Source organism: Drosophila virilis, chromosome 5, assembly GCF_030788295.1.
Source record: "Drosophila virilis strain 15010-1051.87 chromosome 5, Dvir_AGI_RSII-ME, whole genome shotgun sequence".
Classification (NCBI taxonomy): Eukaryota; Metazoa; Arthropoda; class Insecta; order Diptera; family Drosophilidae; genus Drosophila; species Drosophila virilis.
The window spans coordinates 4,813,258-4,826,601 of NC_091547.1; the positions used below are offsets into that span (position 1 = coordinate 4,813,258).

The 13,344-nt window shown below is 40.7% G+C and overlaps 1 non-coding gene across 1 annotated transcript; it reads left to right on the top strand.

Moving 5' to 3' along the window:
* The first annotated feature begins 317 nt into the window (after positions 1–317).
* TRNAS-AGA (transfer RNA serine (anticodon AGA)) lies at positions 318–399 on the top strand. Its single transcript has one exon. It is a non-coding gene; the product is annotated as a tRNA-Ser (tRNA).
* Positions 400–13,344: the final 12,945 nt, after the last annotated feature.

Below are 13,344 nucleotides of genomic sequence, written 5' to 3' on the forward strand. Positions count from 1 at the left end.
GTTTTTGTACGGTTTTATTTTTATTGCATTGCGAAGCTTAAAGTCTAAAAAGTATCTTATCTGTAGTGCGAGCGACGACGCAACGTCTCAAGAGAAACGACGCAAAAGCAACAGCAGCAGCAGCAGCAACAACAAGAACTTACACATACACTCACACACACACATGCACTCACATGCTCGCATGTTTTATTTTTAGCTGACGCTGACGTCGCCGCTTCGCTGCCGCTGACGTCGCCGCTTCGCTGCCGCGCCTCGCCTCACCGTCGCCGCTGCTATGCGTAGCGTAAAGCCGCTAACTAGACGCTCGCTTGCCAAGAGCAGTCGTGGCCGAGCGGTTAAGGCGTCTGACTAGAAATCAGATTCCCTCTGGGAGCGTAGGTTCGAATCCTACCGGCTGCGAGCGAGAGCAAGGGCGCGCGTGCAAAGTGCCGCGACAACCTTCTTTTTTTTTTCCCCCATTACCACTTTTTTTTTTTTATTAACACGCTTCATTTCGTTGTGAGTTTTTATTCTACTTTTATGTTGAAAAACAGAGCCCACCCACAAGTGCGTCCGTCTGTGCGTCCGTTTCTACCTGCCAAGCCCCCTGTCCGCTGTCCAAATGAATAAACGAATACACGGCTGTATGAATGAATGAATGAATGGGCGAATGCTGTGTGCATGCTTCGTTATCGCAGCGCCTCTGCTCCTCTTCTTCTTCCTCATGCTCTCGTTGTTGTTGTTGTTGTTGTTGTTATTGGCTTTTGTCGGTTTGCTGCGTGTGTTTTACCTGCGGGCGTTGGCGGCGATTTTTATGGCATTTTTATCTCCAAACAGAAACAACAACAACAAGTAGAAGAAGAAGAAGAAGAAGAGGAGCAGAGAGTTGCCTGGGCACACACAGCTTAATCTGGGCTGGTTAGCCGTAGCTGTCGTCAACAGCGTCGCTGCCTCTGCCGCTGCCGCTGCCACCGCCGCCATTTTATGGTTAAGGTCGAAGCGACGCGTGTCGGCTGCGAGTTTTGTATAGAAATTTCATGAAGCTGTCTCTCTGCCACGCCGAAGCTGCCGCACGGCACCGTGTGGGGAAGTTGAAACGTGCCGATTGCCGCATTTTATGCGGCAGGAACATGGCCCAATAATATCTATAGACAGTTATACGGATGCGGATATGTAGCCGGATGTGGCAACACGGCATACATGCACACATATCTAAGCCAAATTATGGCAATTGTCTGCATTGAAAACAATCCCAGTCTTATATGCAATACATATTTAGCCCAACAGACAATTGGCCCAAACGTGTTAAGTGCCATTTCAAATGTTACGAAAGTGTTGCCCAAATTGGCCACAAAATTTAGTCATTCAAGCTGCATTTTAAAGCTAAAAGCAATGTCTAGATTTGGCTAGAAAACAGCTATAAAGCAGACGAACTAAATGAATAAGAAGCATAAACAAGCAATTCACATTTTATCAATATATGTTTATAGATATTTCTAAAGATAGTTTTAGTTTTAGCGCATATTCTTGAAATTCCACATGTATATATACATATATATGCCTAATGCATCAGATTGAGATCTTAAAATTAACACTCCTTCCTTCAATTGTATTCAAAGAAAAAAGATACGAAACAGAATCTTAAGACTTTCTTCTTAAATATGAATTGCAAAGCTTTATATAATGTTACCATATAAATACATGCACACATAAGATACTACATGAAGAGGATAATATAATAGTATTAACGTATCTTTTAGTATAAGTCCAAATCAACGGTTTAACTGGAAAAGCCTCTATTTGCTGTATATAAAAATGGAGTATTCGATTATATAAAAGTTCTTTTAATAATGAAAAGATTAGTTTAAGGAATTTAAACACTACAATTTTGGTATATTTTAGTGTGGCCATATTTGTTGAACTGAAAGAGCTTCGATTGGCTCGAAATAAGAATGGGGAAAGGATTACTCGTAGGATATTTTGACACTTAGAAATTACGCCGCATTTGAAATGTTGAACTGGAATGTGGTCAATCTGCTCGATTTCAAGATATTTGATATTTGAACCGAAAATAGAGTATCTAGAAAATGTTAAAAGAGTATCTTAATACTAGACTATGGTTTATAAGAATGGAATATGCACCTCGAATACCTATAACTACTTTTCAGATAATTTTGGTGCCAAGTTCTGAGCTCTCCCTTTGAGTGTTGCGTCTTGTATTAATTCAAAAACTGTTTTTGTTTGGCTTGCGAATAACTTGCGAGTATTTAAACATATTCAAAGCAATTCCAAAAACAAGCTCAATCGCATTTTGTTTGTACGCGCTCTGATATCATGTGAGCTCTTCAGCTGGCCAAGCTGGTTTCACTGTATTCATTATCTTTGACAGAAAAAAAAGGCCAGACATTGTCGATTTTTATCAGCCTTAATAAATTTGATATGCTGTCTCGGGCTGTAAATAAACATACACAGAAAATCAAACGAGCTGCGCGGCTTTCACACATATTCGACTGCTAATTACTATTATAGATAGATATATTTGTATATATATATATATATATGGCTATAGATATATGTATGGCTATAGACATATTGTATTCAAGTTCAAGTCTGTCATCTTAACTTTATATGGCAGGCGGCAGAGCTATAGATATACATATATTATATTGCTGCTGTACTTATTGAAGGCCTCTCCGACTTGTGTCGCATATTAATTTTTCTTCTGCTTCTTCTTCTTCTTCTTCTCGTTTTCGTTTCGATTTTATGGCTAAACGCGGCCTGTCGCCAAACTTAATGCTTTTCAGTTTCTATATTTGTCATAACTCAAAACTTATGGGCAATAAAATATCTCAAAATGGCCGCAGCTGGTTTTTTGTGTTTTTTCTTATTTTTTTTTGTTTTTATGTCGCCGCAGTAAAAAAATATTGCACATGTTTCTGATGGAACGTCAAGTATATTATTTTGCTGAAATTTGAGAGCCATAAAAATGGAACATTCTCTTGGTGTTGTTTTTTTTTTTTTAGATATTATTGCATCATTCCAAGGCAGCTCAGAGTTGGATGTATATCGAGTACAACGAGTAATTCCATACTCTTACGCTCCTTCATAATCGAGGAAGAAGAAGAAGAAGAAAACCTACCCTTAGCCTAAATGTGCTTATTAAATCATTTCGCCGTTGATCTATCTAAAGAGTCATTTGTACGGGCTGGCTCTAGAGATTCTTATCCGCATATGGATATTTTCCCTTATGGGCATTATTTTGCATACATTTGTAACCTTTTGACTTAACCCTTCGGGCAAGGTACTCGTTAAATGACTGCAAATATGCACCCCCGAAAAACTCAATTATAAAATACTTATTTGCCGTAACGTATGTGCTTCCTTAACAAAATTTAAATACAATTTGGATTGGGATTTGATTCAAAATGTTTTTAATGTATTTACCAGCAAAGCTGTCTCATAAAACGCTTGAATGCTTCAACTCTAGGAATAGAGTGTTAATTAGTAGAATAACTAGCATAGAGCCGTATTGAGAACTCTCAAATCTTACTAAATGGCCTTCATCAAGCTGAATAAATCGACTTTTCGCGTAGTAAACAAATAAAACGATATGAGCTAAGCAAATATATATAGTGAATACTTTCGAGTACCAAGCATAAAGCGTGAATACTTTCGAGTACCAAGCATAAAGCGTGAATACTTTAGAGTACCGAGCATAAAGTACTGTAAAGTACTAAATATAGCTTGCAGCTATAATTTTGCGCTCGTCGCAATGCTTGTTAAAGCATTAAAGCAAAAGTCAATCAAAGTCCAATATGATTATGTCGGACATATTCATGTATATAAAAGGCGAGATGAAATTGTGACTCATGTAATATTATGCGCTTTTCATATGACAGGCAACAACAAATGGCGTAATTGAATTTCCTGCTTCTTGCCAGAGTATCTGAAGCTGAAGCTGATGCAGATGCTGATGCTGGGGCGCTGCTGCGGCTGCAGATGTTGCTGTTGTGAATGCCAATCAAATTGGCGCACCTCGCGCCGCATGGCGTCGGCGTCGTTTGGCTCGTTGGGGCCAGAGACAGAGCCATCAAATAGCTGTCAGGGACATGGACAAGGACTTCACATGTGCATGTGTCTGTGCCTGTGCGTGTTTGTGTGTGTGTGTGTAAGCATGCAAAATTGTGACTGTTATGACGCCATTTTAAAATGCCAGCTCAAGCTGGAACTTTAAAAAGCTGTTGCACAACCGGGTGGCAGCATTTAAATTGTTAATTAAGATTTATTTAATCGAGTTGCCACCTAATTGCATTAACACTTAGCGTTCGCTGTTCATTTAAATTTATGATTTCGCACTCAGCGTAAAAGTTTCAGAAAATGCGAACAGGGCAACAACAGAGGTCGAAAAAAAAATTGTATGAAATTTTACGAATATAATTAAAACGATTTTCCATGAAATTTAAAATGAATTTTTGCTTGCGAACAAAGTTGGCAGCGCTGGTTGGCAACACAGACTGCGAGTGCGAGTGAGAGAGAAGGAGACAGAGACAGAACAGAGCGAAAAATGTGAAAATAAAGCAAAGTCCGTAGTCCGTTGGACCCAGACCGAACTTTATGCTATTCACACACACACACACACACGCACACACACACACACGCACATGCACAAGCGTCAGGCCCCCAGTGCACCTCACCCCCGCCCGAAATCCCAAACAACCAACGAACTGCACGCAAACAAGGCGAAAAAGCTAGAAAATTGCAAAGCACAGACACTAAAGAGCGCGAGAGTGCTGTGAAGAGAGCGACGGCAGCGGCAGCAGCAGCAGCAGAAGCAGAAGCAGCGGCGACGGCAGTGGGCAGAGAGAAGGCGCACTTTATTTTGGGGCCAAGGGAATGTAGTTGAAGAAAAGCAGTTGAAGACGAAGCCGAGAATAAGCAAAAAAACGTTACAGCCAGCGCTAGTAGAATGTGTGTGTGTAGAGTGAAGATTGCGAGCAGCTGTATAGAGGGGGGGCAGCGCAGAGCAGAGCTAAAGGCTGCAGGACTGAACGACAAGGGAATAGGAATAGAAAAAGCAAGGCGTGCTAAGCAACTGCTTGATGAATGAGGCAAATGGGCGGCAGCAGCAGCAGGAGGTAGGCAAGCGGGCGGGCGGGTTTTGGCAGAGTGAGCAAATAAAAACAAGCGACGTCGCCGCCGCAGCCGACACATGACAAATGGCGCACTAGTTGGCAGCGGCAGAGGCAGAGACAGGGGCAGAGAAACTTTTGCAGTGGCAGCGGGCGAAAAAAAAATGTGTAAAATAAAATGTCTGCAGACAAGGGTGAGCTGTGTACACACATATACACGTATGTATGTATGTATGTGTGCGCTGGTGTGTATGTGTCCATGCAAAACTGTAAACCTTGAGCTGCATGAAAAGTCGAAATAGAAAAATTGTATAAAAAATGTGCTCCATTTTTGGCGTCGCGCACTGCAATTTAAAATTGCTGTCAGGCAGTCAGTCATGAAATGAAATACGCCAGCGAATAGCGGCAACAACAACAACATCAACAACAACAGCGAACGAAAAGCACAACAAGAACAAGTACAGCAACAACAACAGCAACAGCAACAGCAACAACAACAGCAACAGCAATAACAGCAATAGCGCACATTCAATTTGTTCATACGAATTTATCGCTTGTTGCAGACGGGCAACTACAGCAGCGAGAGCGAGAGAGAGAGAGAGAGCGAGAGAGACGCGCACACATAAAGAGAGTGCGGGGAGCGGAAGAGACACGGCTAACGCTGTGGAATTTTTTTGTACGAAAACTTTAGCTTTGTTGTTGCCCAAAACAAGCAACAAAATGAATGTTCTGTTGGCGCTTTTGAAACGTGTTCCCGTTCGCGCAATATGCGAGCAAAAATGCGAGCGTATTTATTATTGTTTATTTTATGATGCCAACGTCGACACTAGACTGCAAGTTCAAAAGTTTCAGACCTTTAGTTGCGCTCCATTAAAAAGCGCCCAAATGCACAAATACATCTACATACATACATACATACATGCACGCATATACTAATCATATTTTTGTTGTTGCTCTCTTTTTGACAATTTTCTCAATTTCCAGCGGATTGTTCCCATAGAAGTTATGAGATGATAAGATATAGCAGCGCGATTTTATCAAAATTTACCTTATATATATTTCAATGAACATCTGACGTGAGTTATTTTGAGATATCTGGAAGGAACATTCAGGTTATTCGTATAAAAACTCCGTTTTATCCTGAAAAAAGACGAATCGCTGCCATATTTTATCAAGGTAGTTGCAAAAGATATACAAAAGTTGGCAGCACTTGGGCTAGGCTTTATACTGATCAGAAATATATATACACAATGCAATGGAAGATATCTAAAGAGTATTGATAGACGAAAATTTACTAACTCTGTTTCTCAGAAGCTGCTTGAAACGGAAACTGTAAGATGCTTCACTTATTAGACAATGGAAGAAGCTAAGATTAGGATGGATAGACCTCCAATTTCGCCTAAGAGTATTACTTAAAGATTCCTTTAAATAGTCAGAGCATTACTTAACATTTTCTTTACTCCATGGGGTAATAAATAGATTTATATTTATAACTCAATGAAAATACTCAAAGCATTACGTAAAGTTCCCCTTTACAATACTCAAAGTATTACGTAATGTTGCCCCCTTAAAATACTCAGAGCTTTATGTAGAGTTTCTTCTGATTTCTCAGGGCGTTGACATCTTTTACATATTCTATCTTCGTACGCTTTTCAAAATGTTATCAGAATCGGTTAAAGGAACCGAGAAAATGCTATCGCATAAGCTGAATGTTGTTTAAGTAAAACAAAAGCTGACTAAGCGAAATATTTTTTTTATATAATATTTATAACATTTATAAATGCCGGCGGATACTGCATTGATAAACATATCACTAAACTGTCAGAAAGCTAACAAAAACAATGTTTAATCTGCGTAAATCATTTCAGTTACTTGTGAAAAAAAAACTGTGCGGGCTTCTTAGTCGATAAGATCTGTAGTAAAAGCCATATATGATTCGATATAAAATGTTTCATAAATATAAATGTGCTGCGAAATAAAGTTAGGTAAAGTTATATCTTAGTATTACGGTCTCTGTGAGCAATACAAGCTTAAGAATTTTCAAGAAGAAGAAGTCGTAAGATGTTATTCGTAAAGTTCTTAGCTTCTGTTCTCGACGGACAGCATAATACTACGGATAACTTAGGATCTGTTGAATGAAGCGAAAACTGACTTATGGAGCATCAAATACTTGTGTTTTTCAGATATTTTCCGAATCATTTGACAACAATAGATTAAAGAAAATGTTTACAACAATTGTAGAACTGAAGCATAAGAATATTACTGATAGGCCCAGCTTAAGGCCAATTGTTCAGTTTTAAAATACGCTCTACCTTATATTGAATAAACATTCGTATATATTATAAGCACGTAATTTGTATATTAAAATCAGGTGTCACCTGTGAGTGCCTTATATGTAGATGCATCTAGATTTATAATCTCTAAAAACACTCGCATATCTACATCTTAATGTAGCTAAAGTTGTAACTTCAATGATTAATTGTAATTAAACAAATTATATGCGCATATCTAGTCGAAGGGGAGCGGCATTTTAATGCATTTCTGTTCGAGTCAAGTAAATCAGATGCCATATCATTCAAAGGAATCTACACACATATGTATGTATATATATATATATATATTTATATACATATAAGTATGTATATTGAATATTGATATACGTTGAGATGAAATCGACTTGGAGCCGCAATTGAAAGTAATTCGGAATCAATTAGAAATGAATTTGAGCAACTCGAAGAATCGCTTTCAAGTAGCACCGCTTGGCTCCACAAAAGGGTGAAAAGTAAGTTCCGACTTGTGTATTTTCTCACGCGCAAAGCGCCGTCGATGTTGCCTCACTTCACAAATGAGTGCACATCATTTTGATGGGCACCCAGTGCATCCCCCTCCCCTCCCCCACGCACGCTCAACAACCCGTTCAGCCGTTGCAGCGACAGCAAGAGCAGAGGTAATAAAAATAATACAAAAAAAAAGTGTGTGTGCATGTGCGTGTGTGTGTGTGTGTGCTGAAAATCAAAAACGAGGCGCAAACATAACAAGGCGAATGCCGGCGCACAGCCGAGGCGGCGAGCCGGCGAGGCGGCAATGCGGCGAGAGACGGCATTGCGGCGAGGCTATCATCTTCCATTCCAACGAAGCGAAGTATTTCGAAAAACACGCCAATTGGTCATGTCTCGACCTCGGCGAGACTGCAGCCAGTTCTCTTGTTTGTGCTCGTGTGCGTGTGCCTGTGTGTGTCTGTGTGCACGCGCTTATTATTCGATTAACTCGAATGCCCCTCTAGCGGCAATATAACTTTTATTTGAGTTCCGCCTACAGTCTACAGCCTGCGAGATAACAACAACAAAAATGAAACAAAAGCAACAATAGCAGCAGCGCAGCAGCTTTTGTGCTTTTTTTTTTTTTCAATGCAATCACTCAGAATGCAGAGTTCAAAACAAAACAAAATCAGCAAAGAGCGCACAAAACAGGTGCACGGCCATAGAGTTGAGTCGAATCACAGAACATGCACGCACACAGACACGCACTCACACACACACACACACACACACAAATACTTGCAAGGAACGTCACTCACACTCTCATCAGATTCGGGTCGCTTGCTTTCTGTGCACGTTCACACATCGCACAGCTGCAGACCGCGTTGCGTTGGGACGTGCAGAATCTGAATCAGAAGCTCCCCCGTTGCCAAAGGCTAAAGGCAGGCATCTGCTAAACTGACCCCCCCCCCCAAACCCCTAACTTTGCACTCGTCCCGCACTACTCTTTGGCTTATTTCGACTGCGCCTGCCTTTGGCAACGGCATCCAATGAAGCCGCAAAATTGTGGCTGGCTCCGACTTTGTTCAAAATGGCAAATTGCCATGCGAGCAACAAACGGCCACAGAGCCGGGGGGGGGGGGGGGGGGGGGGGGTGGAGAGTAGCTGCGGAGAGTGGAGAGCAGCAACAGCTAAAACAACAACAGCAGAGACGAAATCGAATTCGCTTTGCGTGTTTTTCGCATATCGTGTATTATTGCGACTGTTGGCAGCGGGTTAACAGCGGGTGGAAGGGACACACCTTGAACGCCCGCAACTGCAAAACGTGCCGAGGATTCGCTTGGTTAACGCTCATTTTGTTGTTTTTCACTCACTCGCCCGCTCGCTCGCACTCACTCGATCTGTGCTCCCTTCGCTCTGCCGTCTCTGTCTGTCGCTCCCACTGGCTGACCTTTTCATTAGTCTTAATCGTTGCACAAAAGTATATTTGCTGTCTTTGGCAGCGGGTTCAAAGTTGAAGCGTGCAGCGGAACGTGCTGCGAAGAGGAGTGGAAGCGAGGGGGAACTGCACTGGCACTGCCAATTGCTTTCGAGTCTGGCTTTGGTTTCTCTGTCGCTTATCGCGACGCGCAGATCTCGCACAGCTACAATTTTCACAAAACTGGCCCACAGATGGCGCCTGGCCAGGCCTCAAGCTTCGATTTGCAGTAATTGCGCATGGAAAAAAAAAACCTAACGAATTTCCGATAAGATTCGGCCAGGGCTAACTTTCTCGTAGTGCTTGAGCTTCGATGACCTCCATAAAACTAATGCCTTGCAAATTATAATTGATTTATGGAGCCCAATTGCGATTTAATGCCGCAAGACGAAAGCTGTCACAAACACTGAAGAGGAAACAAGCTCAAAATAACCGCTAAAATGAACATTTCTTAATTTAAGCGAAACTATCTTAATGTCAGCTTCGGTTTTAACAGTTCCCGTTCAAATTGTTATCTCTTTCTTTCTGCTTATCTATTGAAAACATGTTCATTTTGTTGTCTTTGTTCACTTTTGGACTACAGAAAATATTAAAACATGTTTTAGTGCTAACCTTTCTCTGTGATGGGAAAGTAAAGAAAGCCATTGCTTTTGGCAATAACTTTAATAGAATTCTAGCTACAGCTAGACAGACATTATATTATCCAATCACAAAACACCAAATTATTTCTCCTGTTGAAATTCATAAATTTCCAACTATGCTTTAGCCGTATTCAACACTTTATGCTTCTAACTAGATACTTAAATTGGTAACTATGCTTTAGCCTTCTGCAACACTTTATGCGTCTAACTAAATACTGATTATTCCACTATACTTCAGCACTATTCAACACTGTATGTCTAACTAAATAAATAATGATTATTCAACTCTAGCTTAACACTAAAATGTTCAATTAAACTTTAGTCTTATTCAACACTTTAACTAAATTGTATGCACTTATGAACTTGCGTTATTCAACACTTTATGTAATCCCAGTCTACTTTAATGTGTATCAGTATCTTGCATTAGCTCAAACTGATTAATTTCATTGTTTTTTCTTCTTCTCATTACCCAACTTTAATACGACTGAAACTTTGCAGCATTCTTTTTCACAACGTAGACAACTCTGCCAATCTCTGTAAAGTTTTTCCATTGTCCGACCATAAAGAAAACTGCAAATAAGCTTATGAAAAACAAGCAGAGGTTTATAAATTTACAAAATAACTTTATAAAACAACTTGCTAAGCTTTGAAATAGTTGAGTAAGCGCATTCAGGCAAATGTGGCTTTTTGTTCATGCCCGAGCAGACAGGAATTTCCCCAGGCTGGGCCCTAAAAATCAGCTAAGCTTATTGGACTGCGAGAGCTAGTTTAAGTAAAATACAAAAGAAAAACCAAGGGGCTACTAATCGAGCTGAGTAAATGTGCTTTTAGAGGATTATTTGTGCCGTTTAAACAAGTTTTTCTTTTGAATATATCAAATTGATTCAATGAATAGGCACTTGATATCAAAAGGACTGAATGTTTAGGGAAAGTAAATAAAATGTAACTGGAAACTTGTATTTAAAATTATATAGTTTTGTATAGGACTTGGGACATCCAGTAATCTCTTGATTTACATAACGCCGAAACCTTTTTCATTTTAAAAATATCTACATTTAAACCAGATTTTACGAATGTAAGATATGTGTTTATTTGAATTTACAATTCTTTGAAAAAAAAAACACAATTAATAATTTGAATATTTTCCCATGTGTTTTTACTATTTTTGATACATTTTTCAGTACTAAACACGCTGAAAACTATTTTCTACTAACACTTAAACACACTGAAAATCTAGCGAAAGCTTCTTCAATCACTGACAGTGAAATAAATTATTGATTGCATTTTTAAATACCAAATTTTTCGAATATAAAAAGCCTTCTACTTAAATGTAGAATGAATATAAATGACACAATTAATAAATTAAATAGTTTCTTATGTTATCTACTATTTTTGACTCACATTCCATTAGCTAAACAATCCAAAAACTATTTTTAACTCACTTTTCAACACTTAAACATACTTATAACTATTTATACTCTGTTTCCAACACTTTAACAAGCAAAATACTATTTCCCTCCACTTTCCAACACTTAAACAAGCCAAATACTATCCCCCCCCCCCCTTTCAACACTTAAACAATGCTAAATACTATTTTTCACCCACTTTCCAACACTCAAACACGCTAAAAAGTTATTTTTCGCCCACTTTCCAACACTTTAACACGCGAAAAACCTAGTAAAAGCACCTCTTCAATCGTACGACAGCTTTAAAAAGTTTTAATTGTTTTTCTTGAATGCAATATTTCTGAATATTTTCCACGGAAATCCAAAAGCCCAACCAACTTAACGCAAATAACTGCCTTTCAAGCCTGATGTAATGTTGTGCTCCACATCCGGGCATAAATGCCAGCCAAAGCATCCATCAAACGGAATTTAAAAGCTGATGTATCTATGATTGATTCGTTTTTAATAACAGCCGCAGTTAAACGAAGCTAACAATAAAATGGAAAGCGTTGCTTTAGCAGCACGAGTCAAAAAATGATTACACAATTTACTGCAAATGCAAACAGCCAGAGGCGGTGGGTGGGGGCCGGGCATATGACACTTACATACATACAGATATGTCTGGCTTATAATATAGATAATAAATCATAACGGTTAAGTGTTTTCAATTACCCAATTTACCAATCGCAAATCGCAAAGCTGGGCACGTTCCAATGCCGACAACGACAGCAAAAGCAACAACAATGACAACAACAACAACAACAACAACAGCTAAACGCTATTTATCAGCAGCAACAAAGCTGTCTGGCGGGGGTCTCGCGGTAGGGGTAGGGGTACTGCTGGCTGCAGGCGAACTGCGAAGGCCGGATGAAGCGACAGCCGCTGGCGACGACTTTGGCAAAGCTTCCCGGGCAAAGGCAGCGGCAAAAACAAAAAGCTGATAAGTTCGTTTTCGCAATGGACGGCAGCGGGTGTGCGGCGTCGGGCGAGAGCCAAACGTCGCGCTCGCCCACTCTCCAAACTCTCCAACACTCAATTTTATATCTCTGTCTGTGTGCTTGTGTGTGTGTGTGTGTGTGTGTGTGCAGTAAAGTGCGACATTTTGCTGCTGATTAGGTAGCGTTCGTTTTTAATAAAAGTACGACAAACAAATAAAACACAACAAGTAGCTGCACATACACACACACACACATGCACACAGACACACAGGCACGGCACCCACAAGCCAAAGCTTCGGCCTCGGCCTCGCTCTCGCTCTCGCTCTCGCCTTCGTCCTCGTCATGTTGCCCGCTCGCTCACACACCCTCTTTGGCGCGACTCTGCCCCGCCCGACTTTGTCATTGCCTTGAAGGTTATGGCACGAGCTCGGGCACGTGCCAGTTGTTACGTATTTGCGGCTGTGGCTTTGGCATTATGCATGTGCCTGACTCTGTGTGCGTGCGTGTGTGTGTGTGTGTGTGTCTGTGACGACAACGACGACTTTGGTTTTAGCGTGCCGCCATATGTTTCCGGCAAGTGTCCTGCCCCCACCCACACCTACTTCCCGGCCCATGCCTTGCCTTAGCCATGAAAAGCGTTGAAATCTGCAATGCCAACAAGTAAAGCGGTCGCAGGGCCCAGGACTTTGCCTTTGCCTTTGCCTTTGCCTTGACACTGCTGGGTGCTGGGCGTGCAATTTTCCACAGCGGGGGTTGGAATTTCAAATGAAAAACTGACAACGGCCCACAGCCCACAGCCCACAGCACAGTGTCTCATGCTGCCCAGCCCCCCTTGCCACTTGTGCAGCTCGTTGGCCGCAATGCCATTTGGCAATTTACATTAGAGATGCACGCGTGACACGAATCGACACGCAAATATATTGAAGCAGCAAAACTCAGAGTTCACATATTGCTAATGAGCTCATCGAGTGTGAAT